This window comes from Meriones unguiculatus, chromosome 17, assembly GCF_030254825.1.
Source record: "Meriones unguiculatus strain TT.TT164.6M chromosome 17, Bangor_MerUng_6.1, whole genome shotgun sequence".
Classification (NCBI taxonomy): domain Eukaryota; kingdom Metazoa; phylum Chordata; class Mammalia; order Rodentia; family Muridae; genus Meriones; species Meriones unguiculatus.
The window spans coordinates 52,686,747-52,712,364 of NC_083364.1; the positions used below are offsets into that span (position 1 = coordinate 52,686,747).

At 36.3% G+C, this 25,618-nt stretch overlaps 1 protein-coding gene across 12 annotated transcripts in view; it reads right to left on the reverse strand.

Annotated features, from left to right (window-relative positions):
• Bbx (BBX high mobility group box domain containing) overlaps positions 1–25,618 on the reverse strand; it is a 237,706-nt gene that overhangs the window by 123,454 nt on the left and 88,634 nt on the right. For 8 of the 12 annotated variants that reach the window (XM_060370533.1, XM_060370532.1, XM_060370531.1 and 5 more), the window contains 2 exons: positions 16,489–16,562; positions 2,962–3,075 (listed from right to left, as the gene is read on the reverse strand). The gene's annotated coding sequence lies outside the window, so the exon portion shown is untranslated. Of the gene's footprint in view, positions 1–2,961; positions 3,076–16,292; positions 16,459–16,488; positions 16,563–25,618 lie in introns of those variants that run through there. The other 4 variants (XM_021646810.2, XM_060370529.1, XM_060370530.1 and 1 more) reach the window with 3 other exon arrangements.

Here is a 25,618-nt window from a genome sequence, read left to right on the forward strand (position 1 = left end):
GTTCTTGATAGATTACACTTACCAAAACTAAATCAAAATCAGGTAGAAAGACTGAATATTACTATATCCCCCAAGGAAATAGAAGCAGTCATCAAAAGTCTCCCTTCCAAAAAAAAGCCCAGGGCCAGATGGTTTCAGTGCAGAATTCTACCAGACCTTCAAAGAAGTGCTAACTCCAATTCTCTTCAAACTATTCCACAAAATAGAAACAGAAGGAACATAAACAAACTCACGCTATGAAGCGCCAGTTACCTTGATACCTAAACCACACAAAAACCCAACAACAACAACAACAACAACAACAAAACACTTCAGACCTATCTCTCCTATGAACACTGATACAAAAATACTCAATAAAATACTGGCATACAGAATCCAAGAACACATAAAAGATATCATCCACCATGACCAAGTAGGCTTCATCCCAGGCAGGCAAGGGTGGTTCAATATACGGAAATCCAACAATGTCATCCACCATATAAACAAACTGAAGGAGAAAAACCACATGACCACCTCCTTAGATATGGAAAAAGCATTTGACAAAATCCTACATCCATTCATGTTTCAAGTCTTGGAGAGATCAGGGAGACAAGGCACATACCTAAACATAGTAAAGGCAAGCAAAGGCATTTCTTATACTTGCTGTAAAGGGGACGTGGGGGGAAATGTGTTCTTTCTCCAAAACAAACCAATCCTAAGCAAGGAAAGAAAGGAAAGTCCAGTGTATGCTCTGAGTGTTACAGTTCTCAGGCACAAATTAGGTTGCTGTGATATAAATATGGTCCTAAAGCCCCGTTAGGACTACAAATTCAGGCTTACAGATATGGAGCCTAGACAAACGGCAACCATTTTTCATCTTAATTAGAAGATGTATAATTTTCAAGAGTGATGTTTAAGAATACATTATTTTGTGTTTTAACATAGCCACCTATAAGCAGAACTATTTCAATACTCATGAATTTCTTCCCATTTAGTGACATTACTGTTACCAAACAAAGGACAGAAACATGAGTAAATACTGCATTTACACCGTTCCTTTCAAGTCAATAAACAACTATTCACTATTTAAGTACTAAACAATCCTAGTAGGTTAAAGCCTGGTAACTTTCCCTCGGAACCTGAGAAAGCAGATTCAGTGAGCTATGCCTGACAAGAAATACAACTCTGACACCATCATTTAAAAACAGAGGCACTAGGTATACTTATCGCACATTAAGAACTGTATAAAAATGTACTTAGATACCAGAGGAATTATTAAGAAAGTGAAAAGTGGGTGAAGGACATAAGTGGAAAGACTGGCAACTGCAGTCATACGATCGAGGGTTAGAATGTTCTAGAGGCAAACAGAGCATAAGCTTATCAAATCCATGCAGCTGGCAAGAAACCCTGCTGTCATACTTTATCTCTACTCAAATTGGGGGAGAGAAATTTGCATTTTAAAAAAAAGTATATATTTCTCTGTCTTGAAAAGTCAACAGCTGATATTTTCCATTCATAATTGAGCTCTATGTTATCACTATTTTTTTTTCATGGAGAAAAACCCTTGCTAAGCAAATATTTGCAAGCATTTGAGGACGTTAGAGGTTCTGGGACTACTGCTAAACAAAGACATCAGTCACTGCTATAACAAAGCTAACTTATCAATGAAGATTACCAAGCTTAGAGTTAAGACAGTATTACAAAAAACTGAAAAAGTTCATTTTTTAAACTTCTGCCTCCTAAACAGAAATATCCTCAAAGAACAAAGGTATAGAAATAATCTGAAGAGAACTCTAACAATTTTCTGAGAACTTGAGGACAAAGGAGGGAGCAATGACATTGCTAATAAAAATCTATGAAAACCCATCATTTTGTGGAGTTTGAAGCTGGGTGTACCTTTGACCTAGCAGCTCTGCACATACACCAAAACAAACAGTATGTACCTAGGGAGGAAATCTACTGGACTTTTCAGAACTTCTTTTCCATAGTCCGCCTCCCCCCCATTAACACACACAGAGAGTATGGTAGCAACTGTAAAGAACTATGGGGAAAATTCTATCTTTAGAAAGATGTCAGCAACAACCCAGTATTTAACAAAAGATTTTAGAGTTATTTTTAAGTATCTGCAAGTAATGTGTAATTAGAACTTCATAAAAATCATCTCCTTTAATTTATACACTATCTGAAGTAAATATTTTCAATTGCAGTTTGCATACAAGGAAACTGAGATGGTGTACTATTAAGCAGTTGCCTGGTGTAACAGAGCTGGCTAGCAGCACTAGGATTTAATATGTATCTAACTCTGAAAACATGGTATGTGTATTAGGTAGTATTGCTAAAATACAACAGAAAAGCAATGTCCAGAATGAAAATAAAGACATGCTAGATGTGGGTTCACCATCTTACCTTTATATCCTGAATGATCTAAAGTGTCTGTGCTAACTTCATCAAAATACTTGATTAACCATAGCCACAGCTTAGCCTAAATTCTAAGCTCTAAAAGTGGCACAAAAAAAACATCTTGACCTAACTTCTCTCTATATGTGAATAAAAACCACTTTTGTTAGGCCAAAATTTATCAAACTCATTTGACTCATACCATCCCAACAGAGAGTACCTGAGGCAAGTGAGCACCATAGCCAATGCCCTGCAAAAATTATTTCCATACTTTCCTTGTTGCTCTTCCAATCTGTACTTCAAATACACATTTTAAACTCATATCAGAAATTTGGCTAATAACACTTGGATTTCTATTTAGCATCAACAAATCATCTCTTTAGCATACAATCACAACAACTCAGTTATACATTTGTCAACTTTAAAAATATGTTCAATGGCATGTGAGGTCAACCTACAAGATTCCCCAAAAGAAAGGACAAGCCTGTGTCTTTTGCACTATACTCTAACTTAATAATTTTGTTCCAAGGTATCACCAACTATACTCTCAAGAGTAGTCACTATATAAATGCTGATTTGACTTACTAAGGTGGAACAATTCGCCTCTGGTATTTCTCAATATCCCAGGGAATCCTCCACATCTATAACATGCTGGAGATGATACCATCTGCTAGAGGCTTGGGGTCTTCCTTAGGGTGCCTGGGATAAGAAAAACAGAGAAAGACCAGAGACAGTCAGGAGAAACACAGAAAGAGGAAGCATGAAGATAACCAGAGGATAGAAGTAGAGCTGAAAGTTGGGGATTAAGCAGCCAAAGAAAGTCAGAGACAGAAAAGTCTGCAATTGTAACTTGGGTTTTGGTTTGGAGTCCACACTTGTGGCACTATTTATGAAGAAACAGTGCCCTGATGTTAAACTAGTAATACAGTTAACTGTTGCAAAGGTAGCTTGAGGTTTCCCTGAAGTTACGCGTACCTTCACCCATCAACATTCACCCTCCCCAGGTCCACACACAATCCTCAGGGCAACCCACCCTCAAACAATACTGTTTTTCCAATTTTGAATGTAAATTGGCCAGCAAGATAATGTGGCTAGCCCAAAATCACAAATAAATAAATAACTAGAGCACCAAATAGAATTCCCAAATCCAGTATTTTTCCTGATATCCTATGCTGTTCCTATTATGTTAATTATATTAATATAAATCTTTATTAAATAAAACTCAAATTCTACCTAATTTATCACATAGGGCAATGAATAAAACATGTTATTAAGAATATTTTAAAATATATCAGAAAAACAAACCAGAATAAAATTACATCAGGATGATAGAAAATTTAGAATAGAAACAAAACTGAGTGCAGTAACCAGATCAAATGTTAAAATTTTAAAAGAGCCAGAATTCATTTATTTGCTTTTACAGCTTTGAAATTTCAAGGTCTTAATTACTGATCCAAAGTAGTTCAACTGGCTAGAAAAATGAAAAGACACAGTACACTTGGGTGAAATCTCAGAGGTGAGCAGTACTCGAATGCTAAAACTTGTCTCAAAACTGCACCTAACCATCTACACTTGTACCACTTCAGGAGACTCCACACAGACAGCATACCCTTTGTTCCCATCAGTACTTCCTCTAGAGAGACACTTACACCCTTTGAGAAGCAGTCACTGAAACTGCCAGAAAAGCTCCTTCAATACAAGTTAAGTGTGAAACACGTGATTGGATTTTACACAACAATTAAGAATACAAAAAACATAAAACAACAACAACAACAAAAGCCTATTCAGCTGTGCATCAATATAGTTCTCTACCATGTTCAGCAATTTTTTTAAAAAGAAAATTTCAAGAAGGGCAAAAATACAGTGCTTTTCTGCCCTCTAGTGACTGGCTAGGTTTTTACTAACTCCATGCTGCTTTTTCAAATTCTATTTTGGGTAATACTTGAGATTATTTTTCAAACTACAGGATAGCAGCTTTTCATTCTTTGAGTACTAAGAGAAGAATCCTAATCAACATTTAATGACTGGTTTGTGGAATAAAGACAATACAGGAAAGAAAAGAAGGGGGAAAAACTTCACTGAAAGTATATGGTCCACTTGAGTATTTCAGCCTCCTTGTTCTTAAAGAGACAATATTTTCTGATCTTTGTATTTTTATGCATTTTATTTGGTAAGGTCAAAGAATGTAAGTCAATATCCACATTAAATTTTTTATAAATTTCATAACTATATGAATTCTAAAATACTATTATTTTGAAGCCTAGAGTAGAAAGATTAAGTCACTAGACATAATTCACCCTTGAACTCTGATAATGAACTTCCTTTTCACAGTAAAATGATTTCTTGATCTCTATTATTGTATCATGAGGAACCTCTGCATTTCTAGAATATCATTTCTGCTGTGACTAAAGTCAATGTACCAATTCTGTGTCTATACATTTATATTACCTGTGCACTTAATATACATGGATATATCAACAGAGATATATAAATACACGGATATGTCAATTAGGATGATCTACAGGCAGTGTGCTGTGATCAGAAGCCCAGAAACCAAATTGGTAAAGTCTGAATCCCTGTTCTATTACCAACCAGCAGTGGAGACTGGGGCAGATAAACTCTCTATGCCTCATTTCCTGCATCTAACACAATGGGAATAAAAGGAGGCACTTAAGTCTTACAGGATGACTGGGATTCATATTCCACTGGTATAATAGTCATCGCAATTTAAACGGTTTGTAGATAGATATTTGTTCTTCCCTTAGCCTGGTACAGTGATGCACACTTGCTCTTCCAGCATTTAGAAGGCAGAGATAGGAAGGTTTCAAATTTAAGGCTTTGCTAGGTTACATAGCAAGTCTTTCTCTTATAAAATGCAATGGTAACAAGAGAAACAACAAAATAATAAGCAGGCCAGTATAAAGCAACTAACTGATTTGGTCAGCAAAAACAAATGCCACTGTGACCACTGGAGCAAATGAAGTGTCAGTACATTCTTCCAAACTGACTAGGAAGAAGGGGTAACAATGAGGCAGTGCACTTCCACTCTGGAGTGAATGTTGCCCTCAAAGATGGTGAAACAGCTTCCAAATACATTATTAAGTTGTGTGGGCATATAGTCTTTAAAAGTCAAAGAGACTAGACATAAATCTTAGTTTCGTATTTTAATTAGTTGAGCAGCTCAAACAATAATTTAAGTGTCCTGAGCTTTTCAGTTCTTTAATATATTAAAAAGAAAAATGAGTATCTATATCTAAACAATCACCATTGAAACTATGATGAATAAATTATAAGCATAAATATATATATACAGACAAGTATGGTAACACCTATCTTTAATATTAGTACTTAGTAGGCACAGGTAGGAAAATCTCTCTGAATTTGAGGCCAGCCTGGTCTACATAGGGTATTCCAAGTCATCCAGGACTACATAGGTAGAGCTTGTCTCAAGTAACAACAATAATAATACAAACACATCCTTATATACAGACACAAAACTTTGTACTTAAAGTAGAAATAATCTACTAGAGTGCATCTTTTATGTTTTTACACCACTGTCTGCAGATGAAAAGTGATTCCTTACCTTCCTTAGAGCAAAAACTGCACATATAGGTGAAGAGTTTTCAAAAGATTTTTATTAAGAGTAGACTTTACGTAAAGTGTTACCGCACTTGGTGTAGGAAAGCTGGCAACAACAGGGAGCTCATTATTCTCTTCCTTGCAATGTCAATTATAATAATGTAAGTCCTGTGGGTGAAGTGTTTAGGAAGTATGCTTACCAATGACATTTTAAAGAAAGTCACTTCAGTGCATGTGAGGAAATGATATTAGCACCTGGATAAGCCGTGATGAAATAGTCAAAGGCAGCATCCAAGAAAGATATTAAAATTACCTTTATAGAAAATGTGTTCTAGTTTCCTTGAGAGTGAATTTCTAGGTATTTATAGATTACTTCATGAAGACTGTCACTCAAGATCATATACCACCACCTTCTCTAGTTGATGAAAATGTTTTCTCCAAACTTACTTATCCATAGATTGTGAACCTAAACATTTTAGCATTTTGATGATATTCACTGTTACTCAGTTAAACTTTTCTGCCTTTCCTAGCCATACATTTTCTCCTGCAGTAGATATCTTTGTTTTGCTTTCCTTTATAAACAAATAGATCTTGTCATTTTTAGATATGGTTTAGATAGGTTTTACCAGTTTTCAAAGCTTCAATCTCAGGTTTCCCTTATGGCATATCTTAAACTCATTCTGATTCTCTTCCATACTTATTTCAAATTTACAACTGTATCTACCAGTTGTAACCTCATCCATCCGGAGGCCTACAAAGGTGAATTATGAGTTCAAGGCCATACTGGGTTATGCAGTGAGACTTTGTTTCAAAACAACAACAACAAAATTAAAGTTATATCCTACACAAAGCCTCATGGCTACCTTCTCTCCACTTCCAGTGCAGAACACCACCTCTCCTCCTTCCACATCACCTTCTGCTGCTATCACCATTCTCCTGAAGAACATTAGTAGCTGTCTAAACAATCACGTATAAAAAGAAAATGTATCTGACATATTTTTCAGTGCTTTTCATCATTTCATTTATCATCCCTCTACAACCCTCAAAACATGTACTTTCTACAGTCAAGCTCTCTATAGGTTACTAATTTTAAGTCCAGTTCAGGAGATAGAGATCTGGAATTCAGATTTGAGACACGGTGAAGGTTAGCTTTACAAAAATTAAATACACTCACACATACATGGGGGGGGGGGAGACAGAGAATTATATAGTAGCAAACATTATATGTTCAGAACACCTTTATCGAAGAAATTTTTCGAACTAAATACCAAGCTGGAACATAGCTCAGTGACACAGTGCATGACTAACAATAAACAAGAACCTAGGCTTGGTCCCCAGAAACACAAAAGAGCCCCTCACGACCAAGTACTTACTAACTTCTAACCAAGAATTGGAAAAATATTTACTTGATTTGAATATCTCAACTTATATCCAGACTACCACCTCCATTACCTGACTGTAGTTTACAACTGTCAACGTCCTATTAGAACAAATTTCTTCTAAACCAAGACAGCACTAAAGCCCCCCAAATCCAATTTTCCATTCAATCCCATCAACTTCATTTGCTCAAAACTGTTCAGTGGTTTATCTACCTTCAAAGGAAAAAAAAAAAAAAAGACAACTGACCCTGACATTCTTAAGACCTCTTGCATCTGGTATTTCACCGACATTTTCTGGTTTAACTTCACCCAGTATCCAAGCCAACTGACACAAGGCATCTATTTTAACTTTCTAAGCTTCTCTTTATTTCCTGTATTACTCAGACCTTTTATCATGACAAGCACCTATGAAAAACAGTGCAAGAGGAAGCACTGACTCTAGGCCTAGAGTTTCTGAGGTCACCTCTATCCACTGCTTCATGCCTGAAGCAAGGCCGGGGAGGCTGCTTACCTCAAGGGTAGCCAGGAAGCACAGAGAAAAAAAAGAAAAAAGGGTGCTAGCATTAAAATACAGTCCCCAAAGAGAGACCCTCACTGACCTCCTACCTCCACCTAGAGCCAATGCCCAAGGTTTCCAGAAGAACCTTGGAGAGACCACAACTTCCACACATGAGTGTAAGTTACCCTTTATAAATTCAAATGATAAAATTCCTCTGTAAAGACTTTTCTGACATCTCTGCATGGGATTCAGGAGGTCAGGTCTCTTAATACTGACGATCTGAGTTGAACTTGTTTAGTCCTAGCCTTTTGACTCAAGAATCAACTCCTGACTTTAAATTAGCCTAAAGTTTAAAAACAAACACAAAAATGTGATCCATATAATGATAAATTGCTTTTTCTGCCTATGCTTATTAATTTTTTCTTATTAATCAGTTTATTCACTTTGTATCCCAGCTGTAGCCCCCTCCCAATCCCACCCTTTCCCCTCATCTCCTCCCAAGCCCCTCCCCAAGTCCATTGATAGGGAAGGTCCTCCTCCCCTTCCCTCTGACCCTAGCCTATCAGGTCTCATCAGCACTACTGCATTATCTTCCTCTGTGGCCTGGCAAGGCTGCATCCCCCCTTCAGAGGGAGGTGATGCTTATTAATTTTCAAGGAGCAACAGTGAACATTATGCAGCTGACAATCTATAAGACTGTGCATGTGGGCTCACATTCATATGGGCACATGTGTATGCGATCTGCTCACATGTGTATATAGAAGCCAGAGGCCAACCTCTACTGCTGTTCCTCAGGAGCCATCCTCCTGGGTATTTCTGAGATAGGGCCACTCACCATCCTGAAGCTTCACTGACTAGGCCTGGATGCTGGACCAGCAAACATCAGGAACTACCATCTCTTCCTCTCCAAATGCCGGGATTATGCGTGAACACCAAACTCAGGTCCTCACAACTGCCCAGAAAGCACTTTACCAGGCCATATCTACAGGCCCAAACAAGGTTATTTATTTATAAGCCTTGAAAAAAATACAATCTAAAGTATATTTTAGAGGCACTTAGAAACTCAAATGTATTAAATATTGCATCGCAAAGAAAATAAGTTAAAATGTGATTTTGATCATTAAAACATATAAAAAAGTACTGGAGCACCTTTAGTAGCAGCAGGATCTATTATAACAACCTTATTAGAAAGATTTCTCTCGTTGTCTGTAAACAGAGAATCTCAAAGTGAATAAAAAGGAAGCGTCTGTTAAGATGGGTATCCAGGTGGGAGTAAACATACTGGGTAAAAGCCAGGAAACTAGAAATGGGCCCAAGTGACAAGAAGGAAAGATGCATAAGGAAAGAAGTTGGGAAAGACAACAGAACAAAGTAGATAGGTGAATACCGGGCGGGACAGTACAACTGGAAAGGGAGGGGTGGAAACCAAACAAACTAAGCACATATAAAAATGCCGTCTGGGTGCCTATTACATTTTAGACTAATTAATAAAAATACAAAAAAAAAAAAAAAGACAACGTCACCACTTTTAACATTTTAACAGCAAAATCGAAAAACTATTAGGCCTGAAAACTTTATCATCCATTTAAATGTTCATTTCACCAAATGAACTTAAAGATGTCATCCTGTGTGCTTCTGTTCTTCAATTGCACAATAAAGTAATTGCCATAGAAAGAGGTCTGGCTTTCTTGGGGTTGACAGTGACGGCTAACACTAAACCTTTTTTTATTGATTCCTCTATAGTATAGCTACTTGATGAGCTGTAATGCCAGCAATGCTGAAAGCAGAGCTGGTTTTCAAATTTATAGGGAAAACATATACAGTGTCATGTACGTGTCCATCTGGGTGATGCCTAGGTACGCAGAAGTATATACAACTCAGCACATATTTCTCATATAATGTAGGTTTTATTGTCTCTTTTATTTGATAACTTTATTGTAATTGGGGTAGCCAATTTATAAGGATACTGTTCCCCCCATAATAGTAGCCAAGCCATAAACAGCAGACATTTCCTCTATAACTAGCTGGCTTTCAAGAAATTTGTGCTTCCGTGTGTCTGTAACAATGTCTAGGACTGGTAAAAAATGGCTTGAAGTGAAAATGTTCCTATCATGAGAAGGTGCTTGTAATAAGGGGCTTCACATCAATGTTAAAGAACAATTAAGTTACTGCATAATTCAGTTGTCTTTTAAAATCAGTAAAAATAAGTGGAGAGGCAGAACTACAAGTTAAACTCAACAAGTTATGGAAGTCAATATAAAGTCAATACACAATACTGTTAACAACCTTCTGTACAGATCATTTTTGAAACAGCCTAAAAATAAAATGTCAATTCTGGCCAGTCTTTTTGGCATATGGTTCAAAATAAGCTAACTTGCCAATATTAATAATGTAGCCTTCGAATATTCCACCTGCAAGGCCACAGCAAAGTCAGAGAATAATTTGTTAGAAGGCTAACATGTCTTAGCTACACTTTCTGATTAAGTGTTTGTGAAAATTGAGCCAAGAGGTATCCACAATTGTTTTGTTATTCATCTTAAGTTCTCAGAGTGACTAGCATTTAATGACTACAGCGCTAACTGCAAACTTAAAAACATAGAAAAACCTTTCACTTAAAGAATACTTCCTCCTGAATTTAGCCAGGAAGAAAATAAATATCTTGTAAGTATAAAATAACTAACAAACCTGGGGTGCTTACAACCTCCAAATTTAATGGAATACAGAATGTGAGTGTGAAAGACACAATTCTCTCAAATGTTTCTAGAGCAACCTCCATATGCCAGGCACTGTTTTAGATTATAGTAGCCATGCACAGACTCCCTAATATAAGTTTAAGCCTCTTAACCACTTGAAGGTCCTATGAAATAACTACATGTGTATAATCACATAAACAAAATTGAAACAAGATAGAGTGCCCAGCACTCTGAGTAGTACAAATTTTATACGGAAATGCATACGAATTCTGATAGAAATATTACAATTTTCATCTAGAATGTACCCTAAAAACCCAGCAGATAAAGGCTTTTGTGTTCCCCAGTGTGGCACTACAGAAAAGCTGTAGAACCTGTGTGAGCTGGGTGAGAAGTCAGACCACTGGGAAACTTTCTCCAAAACCTTGTCAAAGAAAGCCTAGCCCTGCCCCATTGTCTATTCTCCTCTCTTTCCATTTCTCCTACTTTCTCTGTTTTCAAGTTTGAATTACTTCAGGAATAAGTAGGTTTCAGTAGAAACTGAAATCAAAAGTAGACAAAAAAAAAAAAAGTTAGAAATCTTACTTAACCGATTAAATTGACATCTACAGAATAAGATCACTGCTCACAGTTTATCCTGTAGTTTATAATACCAAAATGCACTGATAAAATTTCAAATTGAAGTTATTTTTGCATGGGAAGTATTTAAACTCAACGGCTTATTCCTTTTTTATTATATTTTGTTTCAGACAGGTGTCAAATCAACAGAGACTGAATTATTCTAAGGATGTAGAATAAATACACATATTAACAAAGCCAAACAACAACAACAACAAATAGATGCTACATCAATATCCAACAAGCAAATGTATTACTTACTACCAATCCAAGTGGCAATCCACTTGAAGTACTTAACAGAAAAAGTGCCCTATCATATAGTAAAAAGTATCACTACAGACAATGAATGGCATCTAGGCTAATGCTCAAAGATTCCAAATAACTAAGTGTTGCTTTAGTATGGATGCAAAATTTTTCAAGGTCTATGTACCGAATGTGATCCCCAGCTGGTAAGTACTGTTTTAGGAGGCTGTGGAGCCCTTAAGAGACAGGGCCTACCTGTGGCCCACTCTGTCCCTGTAACCTGATCCAGTGAGATGATGTGACCAGTGGAACACAGATGCTATGTCTTCCCTATCATGGACTGTTTAAATCACGAGCCAAAGCAACCCTCTCCTCCATTAAGCAGCTTCTATACAGTACTTCATCACAGTGATGAGGAGAAAAACACAGCTGTCCTCAGAAAAGGGGGGGGAAGGAAATGGAGAAAAAGCAGGTGGAGAGATGAGATATGAGGTATTTGATGTCTACTGCATTACTCCATATATACAATTTAATTTCTTTCCTGTTTATCTAAACCTTGACCACATGTCAATTTGATGTTTTTAAATATTCATTACTATTCCTAGATAGCACAGAATATATGTAAGTAATTTTACATTGATATAATCCTTCTATTATATTAATTATTCTGGTTCTCTGTTTTTCAAGTTCTCAGATTTGATATCTTCAACTTATAGAAGCTTCATTTTCAATACCCTCATGGTATAAAATTATAAATTTGGTAATTTCACATGTCTCCTATCTCAAAGGTACCAAAGCTGTTCTCAGAATCATGGACCATAATTAACCAATATTTCTTATTAATGGATTAAATAATTTAGAAAATATGTTTTATGTTTCAATGTCATTCTTTGGTATAAAAAATAGCTTCCTCCACAGTCTGTATTCTTCACTTCTAAAATTAGTCTTAAAATTGAGCTTAAGAATTCAGATGCATTGGCTATAATCAATCTGATAAAATTATTATACTGGATGAAGTAATGTATTCATTTCCTCTTTCTCTTTGTATATCAGCAGTATGAATAAAGTTCCAAGGGGAAAGAAGAGATAGTGCATATCTCAGCACTTGGAAGGCTGAAGCAGGAGGATGATGAATTCAAGCTCAGCCTTGGCTGTATATTTGAATCCCTTACTCAAAACGCAGTTTAATAACTTATAAAACTTAGGTGAGAAAGTTATGAGCCTATTTTCGTTTCTTAATTCTATATGAAAAGTGCAGAAGTTCCAGTCTGCAGCAATATCTGTTCATTTTCAAACTAATTATTAAACAATAACCTAAGTTATGTGCACATGAGAAAGTGATGAGGAAAGTTCTAAAGTTCAAAGATAAAAGAACTAGTTAGGAATCATGGCACCTCCTCTTTTCTTAAAAGTTGACAGAGATAGTATTCCACATAACAAATAGATGTATGCTTGGGTAATTTTATGTTAAAACACATATACCTACTGAAGGATTTCTTGGGATTTTAAACCTACATACACTCTGTCTCACTAAAGAAAAGCAGTAGCTGGTATTTTGGACATACAGTCAAAACTTACACTGCTCCTCCTGAGCAGACTTTTTCTACTTTACCACTCCTAAGACCACTTCCAGACTGAGCATATTTGACCAAGTCACCTGTTCTGGACAATGAAATATGAAAGACAGTGGCATATATCACTTCACACTGACATTCTAAAACAGATCTATGATTAGTGTTTTTTTCAACCTTAAGACGGTCTCTCACTGCTGGCCATGGTGGTGCACATCTTTAATCCCAGCACTTGGGAGGCAGACGCAGGACAGCCTAGACTGTTACAAAGAGAAACCCTAAACAAAACAAAAACGGGGAAAAAAAAAATCTGTGTCTCACAAGGTAATGCTCCTTCAGCTTTGTTCTCTGAATAATGAGCATAACCAGGTAAATGAGTGTAAACAAAAAAAAAAAGGAAATAATTTTTACTATAATGTGCCAGGAAACTCTTGATGTGGTGGTTTCAATAAGAATGGCCCTCATAGGTTCATATATTTGAATTCTTAGAAAGTGGTGCTATTTGAAAGAATTAGGAGGTGTGGCCCTCCTTGGGTGTCAGGGATGAAATGGTGGAAGGAGCAGTTGCTTGACACAGTTCCAGCTGCTGGAGCAACATCACCCTAGAGAAAACATCTCTGGATTACCAGTCCACAAATGGCGTTGCTTTTCCCTATATGTCTGCCTGTTTTGTTTCTTGCTGTGACTCCATATTTTTCCTCTAATTCAACCTTAGCCAATGCAACTGGTAAGATTTTTAGGGTGACTGGGACAGAAGGAAATGGCTCAGAAACAATCACTAAGGAAGAAGCATTCCTCCTGGCTGTAAAATCAGTAAATCCTGAATTATTTGAACAAGAAAATGAATGTATACAGGCCTGTTGGACTAACAGTTCCCTGAAAAACTTTAGTCAGCTCATGGATATTAAACGATATTAGGAATTGTATGAATATCCACATCAGCACCCAGATTGCTGCAGTCAGAAAGAAATTAGGCCCTAGAGAAGCTACTGGACTCAGACTAACTTCCTTTCCTAGAAACACTTGGTCATATAGACATGACTCCTTGGGATAGGATAGGGAGATTACAGGAGCTTTGTATAGTTTATGAAAAAGGGATTAGAGGCCCTCCAAATGATTACCCCTATTACAAAAGATGTATTGAAAAAGCTCATAAAGAACTTGCTTAGCTGTAAATAGCAGCTAAGAATTAATAGTCTAGTTTGTTTTGCACCTCTGTTTTATTATGCCACTTATTGTAACCACAAGATTTTGTGCAGATGACCTATGATGTAAAAGTTTGTCTGAGAAAAGCACTGAGTTAATGATTAAATATGCTTGCTTGATTGCAATGTAATCACTGTACCGTCTGTGTAGAGTACGTCTTGCTATATTCTGTTCTGCAAGTTCTTGGGTACAACCACTGTACCATGTGTAGAGTACAGTTTGCTATATTCTGTTTATTCTGTGGGTCTTTGGGGAAAAGCCAATATTCAGGGGAAAGACAAAAAGGGTTTTGATCATGTAGAAAAAATGTATAAGGAAATTATTTAACAATAGAAGACTGGAATTGACTCTATGCTCTGAGAGAGAGAAAAGAGAGAGCCGAAAAAAAGAGCATAAACAGACACCAGAGAGACTGCCTCCTGAGAAGAGTCTCTTGAGTCATCCATCAGCTTGTACCTGCCCCTGTGTGTGAAGTGATTTTTCTCTTGCACTGATCCAATCTCGAGACCCACAATTGGCTGAGGCTGGTCCCCAGCACTTGGGACTCTCAGCATCTCCTTCACAAAGTCTACCTGTGTGCTGTCATGCTCCCTGACATGATGAGAAAGAACCAAACCTCTGAAACTGTAAGCCAATCCTAATTAAATGCTTTCCTTCATAAGAGTTACTATGGTCATGGCGCATCTTCTTGGCCACTCACTAAAACACTTAATAATAAAATGTAACTTTGCCTACACTGACTGCTGTGTTTCTCAGATTTACTAGGCCCTGGCATCCATTTGTCAATAGTCACCCTTGGTTTTGCATGACATATTTTTTTTGTTTCTTATCACTGTATTAAATGAGTGCATAAACACAAATATAAGCATAAACTAAAAGCACATCTTCAATTAAATTTCATCATAAACATTATCAACAACTTGAATTTCTATCCTATTTCTATTTGGAGTCAACGCAACATTCTTTTACTGCAATAATTAGTTTATCATTCAGAAATCACAGGTCACATAGCTAAGTCAAAACTGTCATAAAATGGCCTGTTTATGACTAGGTAAATTAAAGGCCCTGCCTTACTTTTACATATATACTCATATGTAAACGATTCAACACACCGCCCTGATTTAAGACCTCTTTAAATTCTCCTTTGGATTAGCAATTAAGAACATACAGGATATTCAACAAACTATTGAATACATCATACTCTATTCTGCTGATTCAGTAAAAGCATACTTATATTCAGATTGGGCTTCTTAAAGCCAGAATTTGTATCACTAATAAAAATGACCTTAAAAGATGGTACAATGTGGAGGACAAACAGTAACAAAGCTTGTTCCTATTCACATTAAGACTTTGTTGGTGCTTAAAAGTGCCTATAGTAAATACAAATTAAATCAAATTATATGTTTTTACTAGGAGTTCAAGGCTAGACAATAACATGCAAAAAAGGTTAAAAGTGATAAGAGCAACATGCAATAATATACTTCTTCAAAGAGAAAAGTATATGCAGTTATTCTAGACGCATTAATTTCCAATTAACTGGAAAGTTAGATGTTTGTTTCTTAATCAGACTAATATATTTGTTCAGGTTAATTTACACTGAATTTCTACAATCTTAAAACATCCATTCATCACACAGTATTTATGTATCACTAATCACATATTGCATACCCAGACTGAGAAAACTTCAGTCATCATTATTACTAACTTTAAAATACTATTGTCATATTTTAAAGCTAATATGAAACTTTTTTCTAAAGCAACAATTTAAAGAAATAACTTGTACAAAAGAACAGATTGTGTTTCAAAGGATGATACAATTTATGTGTACATATTTTATAATTACTACCTTTTCTTTTTTACCTGATTTTCAAATTTTAAGTGGTTTCATGATATAGCCACACACTTGCAAATTATTCTTATTAAGTAATAATGGCTGGTGGTTGCTCTTTTACCTAAGGTTCACACTGTATGAGCTGCTTCAAGGGAGATTAAGCACTTAGCTATGTTAGGTGTGTAATTTCTAAATATGTAGGTCTTCAACAGATTGACTTGGACCAGTATCACATACTGTAATGAAATAAGAGATTTTGAACAGTTTAAATTTGTTATTCTATAAGAAGACTTAACTTACTTGATGAAGATTAAAATGTTACACACAAAAACACTGATATGAAAAACTGTACAAGTGTCACACTTCCCCGATCAACACGGAAGGTGAGTCCATCGGATGAGAAAAGGCTGAGACCAGCTCTGACAGCACATGGTTCTTGACTGTCTCACTGCTTCCAGGTTAAGAAAGTAAGATGCATGTCCAGAGCAGCTCTTACCAGTCAAGTCAAGACTGTCCATTGTGATTTCACTGGAACATCAGAGCTTCCAGCTTCTATGATGCGGCAGGATTCTGGGAAAGACACATGGCACAGTGGTTAAAATGAGAGCCACAAAGTCCTTTCAAACAAAGCTCACATATCTCCTTTGGCCAAATAATCCCAGATAAAAGGGCAAATATCCCATTGAGAACCAAGGCTTTTTAGAGAAAGTGGCCCAAACTGTTTATCGTTGATTTTAATATTAAAAAGACAGTCCCTGCAATTATTCAATGCAGAGTAAAGTTGCCTAGACTCAGAATTACAGGCAGTCAATTCCCCCACATTTGACTAAAATGAAATTGAGATTTACAGGCAACCTTTTTGCAGGGGTGGGAAATGGTGAATCTGACATCTGTACTAAATTCAAGTTACTTTCAATGACTGGCCCTACTCAGCTAGATAAACTAGAATCCCGTATTAATGTCTTTGAGTTCTTTTAAATGATTTAAAGGTAATAAAATGATTTAAATAAAGGTAAATAAAGGCAATAAAATTATTTAAAGGTAATAAAACATGGCAATTAACAAACAAGAAAACAGCTAGGGGTAAGGAGTACAGATAAAACGTGGAACAAAAAATAATCTTTTTTTTTTTTTCTAAAAAGAACTACATATAGTATATATACTTAGTATAAAGAACTAAAAAGTGGAAAATGGTCTAAGTCAGCAACAAAATTTACATGAATTGAAATGAGACATATGAGTAAGAATTATCTCAGTTTCCTTTGAGGCAGGTTTTAGTTCACTTGATTGGTAGTATGTCCATACTCAACTAAAAAAAGATGAACACTAGTTATTAGATATTACTTACTGACTTACAACTCTGTCAATAACGCATTATTTTATGGCTTGACTAAATAATCAGTTATTATTGATATGGAACTATGGCTCTTCAGTTAAATATCAAAAAAGTGTTATAATTCAATGAGGTCATTCTGTCAGGAATAGATGATTCAGCTGTCACCCAGGTCTTTCCAAAGGAATAAAGAAAATAATGATATTAAATGACTTCATTATTTCACACTGAATACTACTGAGTCATCTTCAGATATATGAAAATAAGAATATGGCTAAAATTTTAAAATTGGTTATTCTTTTAATTAAAATAATAATTTTCTCCCCTTCATCTCTTCCTATTCACTACCCCTTGCTCTATCTCAAATTCATGGCGTCTTTTTCATTATTGTTACACACACAGAGTCCTGAATACACAAATACAACCTGCTCAATCTATATAATATAACCAGTATATATATGATGATCTCAGCGTTATCCCATTGACATGGGGTCAAAATTCCTAATTATATTCTAAATATTTATCCTCATACCCACAGATAAGTATAGTTCTCACCCTTCATTAAAGAAATTTGTGAAAGAGATTACAGAAAAACACAATTGAGCAAATGCAGAAAAGAACAGACTTTGTGGTGCCCAGTCTCAAATAATACATCTACAACACAATTCCCACACCCAAAGCTCAAGGATCATTGTGGAGAGAAAACTGAAAGATTTCAAAAGGCAGATGAACAGAAGGTTTGCTGTCAGAGTGTGTCTCCTACAGTGTGTCAGAGAGGCTACACACCCTTCAGTCTCACCAACATGGCTGCCAAAATGAGACCTGAACAACACTGACGGACAGGCTCACAGGGGTCCAACTCTATAGATAAAGAACTACAAGCAACTGGGGATGCTGTAAGTGGGAAAACCAGTCATTTCTTAAAACTAATTTATTTTTTTATTAATTGCAGTTTATTCACTTTGTATCCCATCTGTAGCCCCCTCCTTCATTCCCTCCTAATCCTACCCTCCCATGCCCCTTCCCCAGTCCACTTAAGGGAGGACCCTAGCCTATCATGTCTCATCAGGACTGGCTGCATTGCTTTCCTCTGTGGCCTGACAAGGCTGACACCCTCCCACCCCCAATCAGGGGGAGGTGATCAAAGAGCCAGCCACTGAGTTCATGTCAGAGATAGTCCCTGTTCCCATTACTAGGATAACCACTTGGATATGGAGCTGCCATGGGCTACATCTGTGCAGGGGTTCTAGGTCCTCTCCATGCATGGTCCTTGTTTGGAGTATCAGTCTCAGAAAAGACCCCTTTATGCAGATTTTTTGAAAACCAGTTATTTTTAAGCTGATTACAAAGGGTGTGTGTGTGTTTGTGTGTGTGTGTGTGTGTGTTTCCAAATTAAATGTCAGTTTTATGAAGGAGGCATGCAGTAACCAAAACTAACAAAACAAGTGGTATAGGAATCTTTATTTTCATAAAATATATAAATTATTTTAAAATACTCTTTCTAAAAACTCTATGGCCAGCAAAATAGCTTAGCACATAAAGGCTCCAAGCCAAAGCACCTCAGTTCTATCCCTACGACACACATGGTGGAAAGAGAGAACAGACACACATAAAGTGTCCTCTGACCTAAAAACACATAGATACAACATAGACCTACACATTCCCACACACACTGGAAACAGCCCTTATAAAAGGAAACACAACAGTTATTTGAATGTACCCTTAGACCAAAGCCTAAGTAGATTATTGCCTGAATAACCAAGTACTAACAGTATTTCCTGAGTCCTACTCAGGCTTCCTCTCATTCCTACTCAACTTGCAGAACCTCAGAATTTTAACTCTCCATGATCAGATCTCAATTTCTCAACAGACATCACTTTCCTTTTCAAGGCCTCTGCTCCACACCCATAATTCTGCCTACCAGGGCACTGGCCAAACCTGACCTAATATACCATAACATAGATTCAGTCTGAGAAACTTCAGCATAGTAAAAAAGCTATCTACTAAATATATGTTATTTGGCTCTTAGGGCAAATGACTTGGCTTCTGAAAAACCTATCCTAAGGACAGCTTAAGCAACTCACAAAATATCCTGGAGTAAATGCCTTCCTGGCACAGTCCAATCCTTGGGGACTGTGTTTGTGATATGAGAAGAGGTGAGATGTGACTTCTTACCAAGAGTCAGACCTCCAATTAGTGTTAATGTCAGGCACACGGCGTTCAAAGGCACATTATACCACCTTCTTTGCCAAAACATTGGGGTGTTATGCACCCCAATGTCACTACTACTCAGTCAGTGCAGAAGGGACCCCAAGGTAACTGTGTACCCACTTACACATAAGCATATTTATTCCCCATGAATGACTGCTTTTCTGATGTTTTCATCAATTCTCTGGATAATACATTAAGCTAACCAACCCATTCTCATACTATCCCTAATTCAATCAAGCTCAATAAAAGTGATTCTGGACTATATTAATTGGCTAAGGAACAATTATACTCAAATGCAAAAAGAGGGGGTAGACATGGTATAATGCATGATGCAAAGGCCTCTCCATTTATATAGCTTAAGAACAAAACAGCCAAACTGCTACAAAAGAAAGCATTTTTTTTCTCCATACTCCTGAAAACAGAAAACTCGGGTTTTACACCTGAATATAAGATAAATGAAGACCATGAAACAGCGGTTTTTGATTATTACTTCCAATGATGTTTCTGATTTGAAAGAGACAAAAACTCTAATCTAAGAGTCAGTACAATCTCTTATAGCCAAAAACAAATCCACAATCTAAGAATTTAGTGCCTACCAGACACTAAATCTCCTGCTTATCATCCTCCATTTCTGAACAATATAGTGCTCCAATCTCTCTTTACAACCCAGGTATTCTTTAAAAGATTCTTGTCTTAAAGGTTTTACAGGGATAAGATCTTTGTTTTCCTATTCTTTTCCATACATGCTGCATATTTTATAGGGGAAGTGACATACAAACACCAAACTCTGATTGTCGTGTAATAAAATGCAGTCATGTTCATTTTCAAAATTCCTTGTTAATTTAACTAAAGCTTCCCTGTCCTGTGCATGTTTTTCCCTGTATCATTCTGTATATTCTTCGACTCTCCTGAATCATAGCATCTGATACATTCTATAGCTTCGAAGAATGAGGCTGTTAGGCCCACTGGTAGGCAGTTTTAGAATGAACGGGATATCTCAGGTCACTGTGGTCTACCACAGACCATAACTAGAGAAGACATGGTCTGATCTCTAGCTAAGTAAGTCCCTGAAGTAAATTATCTTCATATGGACAGAGGTACCTCCAGGACACATGTATGTGTTTGCACGTATGAGAGTGGTAACACTAAGTAGGAATGAATAAGCTTCTTCAGTTAATATTACCTGCCTGTCTTTTTCTATTTCTCAGGTATTTTTGGCCAGGCACCAACCTTCAACCAACATTACAAATGTAAGCTATATCAAGAATGGAAATCTCTTAAAAGGAACATGCAAGTCTGACTTTGTCATGACCCAGAGCTTTTCAGTTAAGAAACTGAATATAAGAATAAAGGCAAACAAGTCCCCTTCTGTATGTATTAGGAATTACAGAAATTGTCCATTTCTTTACTTTCCAAAGAATTTCCAGAAAATACTAGCTAGCAGTGACAAAAGACTCGACATTCATTGTCTAATAGTGGCTTCATGAAATGGATATCCCTTCCCCTTCAGTATTGTACCAATTATAAAATTTTATCTTTAAAACTATCTGCTACTTACATATTTGCAAACAACAGCAATGCAAATGATTACTGTCTACTGTTTGAGAAATTAATGACTTATTACTACTATGTCTTAGCATAAAATGTGTAACAGTCGTGTTGGTGATATAACTGATAAATTATGCACACACAAAAAGCTACCCAATAATACAGTAATGTATAATAAATAATAATATGATAAGCAAAAAAATTATCTAAAGTTAGGATGCAGGCGAGGAAAATAACTCAGCGAAATGCTTCTTTTGTAGACATAATCAAAGGACTTGAATTCAAGTTAAAGAAGTCATACACTGTGACAGAGGCTTGTAATTCCCTAATGGGAAGCAGAGAACAGTGGAACTCTGGCACTCACTGGTCAGTTACAAGGGTATACACCATACTGTTAGTATGCACTCAACAACTGCTATGCAGGGTATGGATTAAAGTAGCATTTGAAGTAGGGATAACTATCAGATATACAGAGAGAGGGGATGGAAGAGAGCTGGAGAGACACAGGATGAGCAATAAATACTATGGCTTGCAAGAAGACTTAGAAGGCCCAGAAGACAGATCTGGAGGCAGTAAAACTCTCACATCAGAAAGTAGAAAATGAAATATAAGCAAATGAGAAAGCAATCTTTTCTTGTGCCCATAATCTCCAAATTAGCAGGTTACACTTACTGTCCTACAGCTGTTTAATTAAATCCGTCAGTCTGATGGTATACCCTGAAAATGTGAGCCAATTCCAAACCCTCTAGTCCTCATCAGAAAATTTGACATGGCATCCGTACATGCCCTTAAGAAACTATGTGCAATGAACATATATGAATAAAAGAAATGAAAATCAGAATTGTTAGATGATAATATAAATATAGTGTTTACTAGTCAGTGAATGTCAATAAATGTCATCTTAGTAATCTTATGAATAGTTAATGCTAAAAGATAGAAAAACATCTAATAAAGTAACACTATGAATATTCTGAGGTTTGTTTTGTATTTTTGTCAGAATCCATATGCAGAAAAATTGCTACTCTCTCAAATGGTGTTTTGCTATAGATCCGACTTTAATTTCAGTGGCTTTGGCATATGTTTAATTCTAACGAGCCTAAGCAGCCACTTTTTACTCCTACCAATTTCAATATACATTAACTGATTTGATAATATTGATGTTTTATCATAATTATCATTTTCATGAGATTATTGCTTCAAGGAACACAGGAGAACTATGAATTTCTACAGTTTCCATAAGTAGATGTGGAAAATGACCAGGAATTAGTCTACTTGGATTTTTTGGCAGGGAGGTGTTGAGGTTTTTATGTGCCTATGAATTGTACAAATGTGCCTTTGACCTTCTTAGGGAGGGGAAATTACACATTTAAGGCAGGTTATGTTTCACTTCCAGGAAGAGTATAAAAACATGCTCACCAGCAGCTATGTCGGGAATACTGACAGGGAACCACCAGGTACTTTACAAAAATTCATTAGCTCTCTGCCACTGAGCACAAATCTGGGAAGTAAATTCTTACTATAATACCAGCCAAATAGGATAGCTTCGTGGAGACTAGGTTATTAGCTCACTCAAACCCTCCCACACACATTAGGAATACACCTGCATCTTTAGGAAGGGTTCTCCAAGTGATCCAACTGGAGAAACCATGACCTTTGAGGTAAGAAGTTCCCATGGCTGCTTTCACTTCATCAATTTTTTTTTCTTATGAAAAAAATCAGTCAAAAGTCATGTGATAAAAAAGGAAGTAAGCAATTTATGTAATTTTTAAATGGAAAATGTTCTGTCCTAAAATGTAAAGTGCACTGACTTTCTCATTTCCCTTTATTACTAAATTAAATTACACAGATAACTTTAAAATATAAAGTTATAATTTCTAATTTTGTGATCTTGTTTAATAAAATTGTATTTTTATTAAAATTTATATTGTTAACATAGAGAAATCCAGCTAGGATTGACTAGGGAACTGCCTCTCTGCTGCCTAGCTTTTACAGTGCCAGAAGGTACCAAGCAGGCTGCTGAGGAAGAAAAGACATCAATGGTCTCACCCTGTTCTGCACTCTACACACTGCAAAACTAACTGGCCACAAGTGTGATGTGCCCACTTGTATAACAGTGGCATGACCATTAGGGAAATAACCAACCATCTTGTGATAGGATTTGAGGCTTGCTTCATAGGAAGGAATTCATACTTGTCACTGTAAACCTGGACAAAGCTCATGCTGGGGAGATCATGAGCCCTAGAGGGCCTTATTTCTGATGTTTTACTAAACAGTCATCCAAATATTTATGTTTACATTCATAGGTTGATGCTGCTTTCACTTTGATCCAACAAGCCTATTTTTAGCTGGAAGCAGTTAACATACACACTTGTAACTGGTCAAAATGCTAAAAGTGACTGATAAAAGCCTAACCCTAAATAAGACATCCTTAACAACTCACCCCTCTACAAGGCTCAGGAAACATTAAGAAAGAGATGATAGATAGATGACTGATGATAGACAGACAGACAAACAGACAGGCAGATAGAGAATCAATAAATGGATAATAAATAAAGTGAAAGAAAAAGAACGGGAAGGAGGTCTTTGAAATTCTGTTGTATAAACAGGACATGGTTATTGCATTCACGAACTCACAGCTCCTATGTCTACCAGCATATTAAAACTAAACACAGCCTCTTCAATAATGATCTATGTGCAGTAGAAATGCTCTACCAGTTATCAATCCTAAAGAAAAGTCTCCACTCTCCACATCAATACTTAAACATAATATTAATATAAACATTTAATATAATATTAAATATAGGATATAATTAAATTAATCTGTAATAATATATTTAATATAGTTAAAATTAATGTGAATACTAATATTTAGAGAATAAAACACTCTCCAAATATTTCTATAAGTTGACCCCTTGTTCCTAGCAATAATGTAATAATCCATAGAATTCATTGTTATGAAATCCCAGGGACCACCAGTGACTAGTACTAAAGGTAATCAGGGAAAGGCTTGACCTTAAGCAATCCTACAGATAGCTGTAATAATTCTCAATATTGCTAACACATATTTTGAAAGTTTAGCTTCTTATAAATTTAATAGCAAACATTATCATAATATAGTTAAAAAGAAAAAAACACTAGTGTAGCCTTTTCTAAATACGAGAATAGCTAGCTATTTATAAAAGTACAGGCTTTCCGTATGCAGTTACCACACTATTGCTGTGATGTGACACCTAGATCAAGTCATCTCTCATTTAAAAAAAAAAAAAAAAAAGCATTTAACTGGGGCTTGTTTATAGTTTTAGAGGGCTAGTCCATGCTTATTAGACAGGACAGGCACTGGAGCAGTAGCTAAGAGCTGTGCATTATAATCCATGGGGGGAGGGGATGAGAGAGAGTACTTGTCTCCCAAGTGACGCACTCTTTCAACAAGGCCATACCTCCTAATCCTTCCAAATAGTTCCACTAACTGGAAACTAAGCATTCAAACACAGGAGCCTAAGACCATCATATGTTCCTTAAGCCAAAATTAGCAGACTTTTATGTTTTCCTGCCTACCATGTTTCTCCGTTCTTTTTAGTAAGATGCACTTGGAATTTTTTTTTTTTTTAAGAAAAACACTTCATATACCCTAACAATGCATCTCTTTTGGGGGCAAAAGTCATTGCCCCCAACCTAATTCTCTCCAAGACAGAAATACCAGCCAGGCTTAGACATTCACTTTCTTCTATCATCCTAAATGCTGTAGCTGGGTGAAGAATGGGTACAAAGCCTGAATCGTGCCTCAGCTCACAAATAAAAAATATATTATATTGTATGATTACAGGAACATAAAGTGGGGAAGTGGCTTACAGTTCTGTTCAAACAAAAGAAAAAGAACATAAAGGTATAGGACTACCTACATAACTTCTGAAAAGAGACAAGGGTACTGATTTATTTTACTCTATTTCAAATCCTAATTTTAACAATTTATTCAAAAACTTTAGCAGACCATGATACTAAATAAATCAAGATGTTGAGCTTTCAAATCTCTACCTATGTTATAGCAATTTCTTCAATTTATGTTCCTTACATGAAGAATATTCAGGTTTTAATCTAACCACTGAGAAACGGGCAAATGTTAATTTTACTTCTGAAAGCAGTGCTCAGGATATTTCCAATGACTTGCAATTTGCTATGTAGGTAATACACTTAAGTGGAGAGTGCCACACAATTTACTCTCCAGACACAGTAATGGCAGTCCTTCTTGTATTTGGGGGATGGGGGTGAGGAAGAGAGCAAAAACACATATTAAGTGGGAATACGATATTTTACTTCCATCCATACCTCTTGAAAAACATAACCCGTTTTTGAAGGATTAATGTAAAATAAATTCACATCAAAACTATTCTGAATATGTCCCTGGTTAAACTAAGGAGGTCACAAAGCAAAATCAAAAGTCACAAATCTGGAAAAGAGACAAGTAGCCAGAGGGTTGGCAGAAGTGAGAAAGAGACAAGAAAGAGTGTCAGTAGAAAGTAACCAGAAAAAGAAAGAA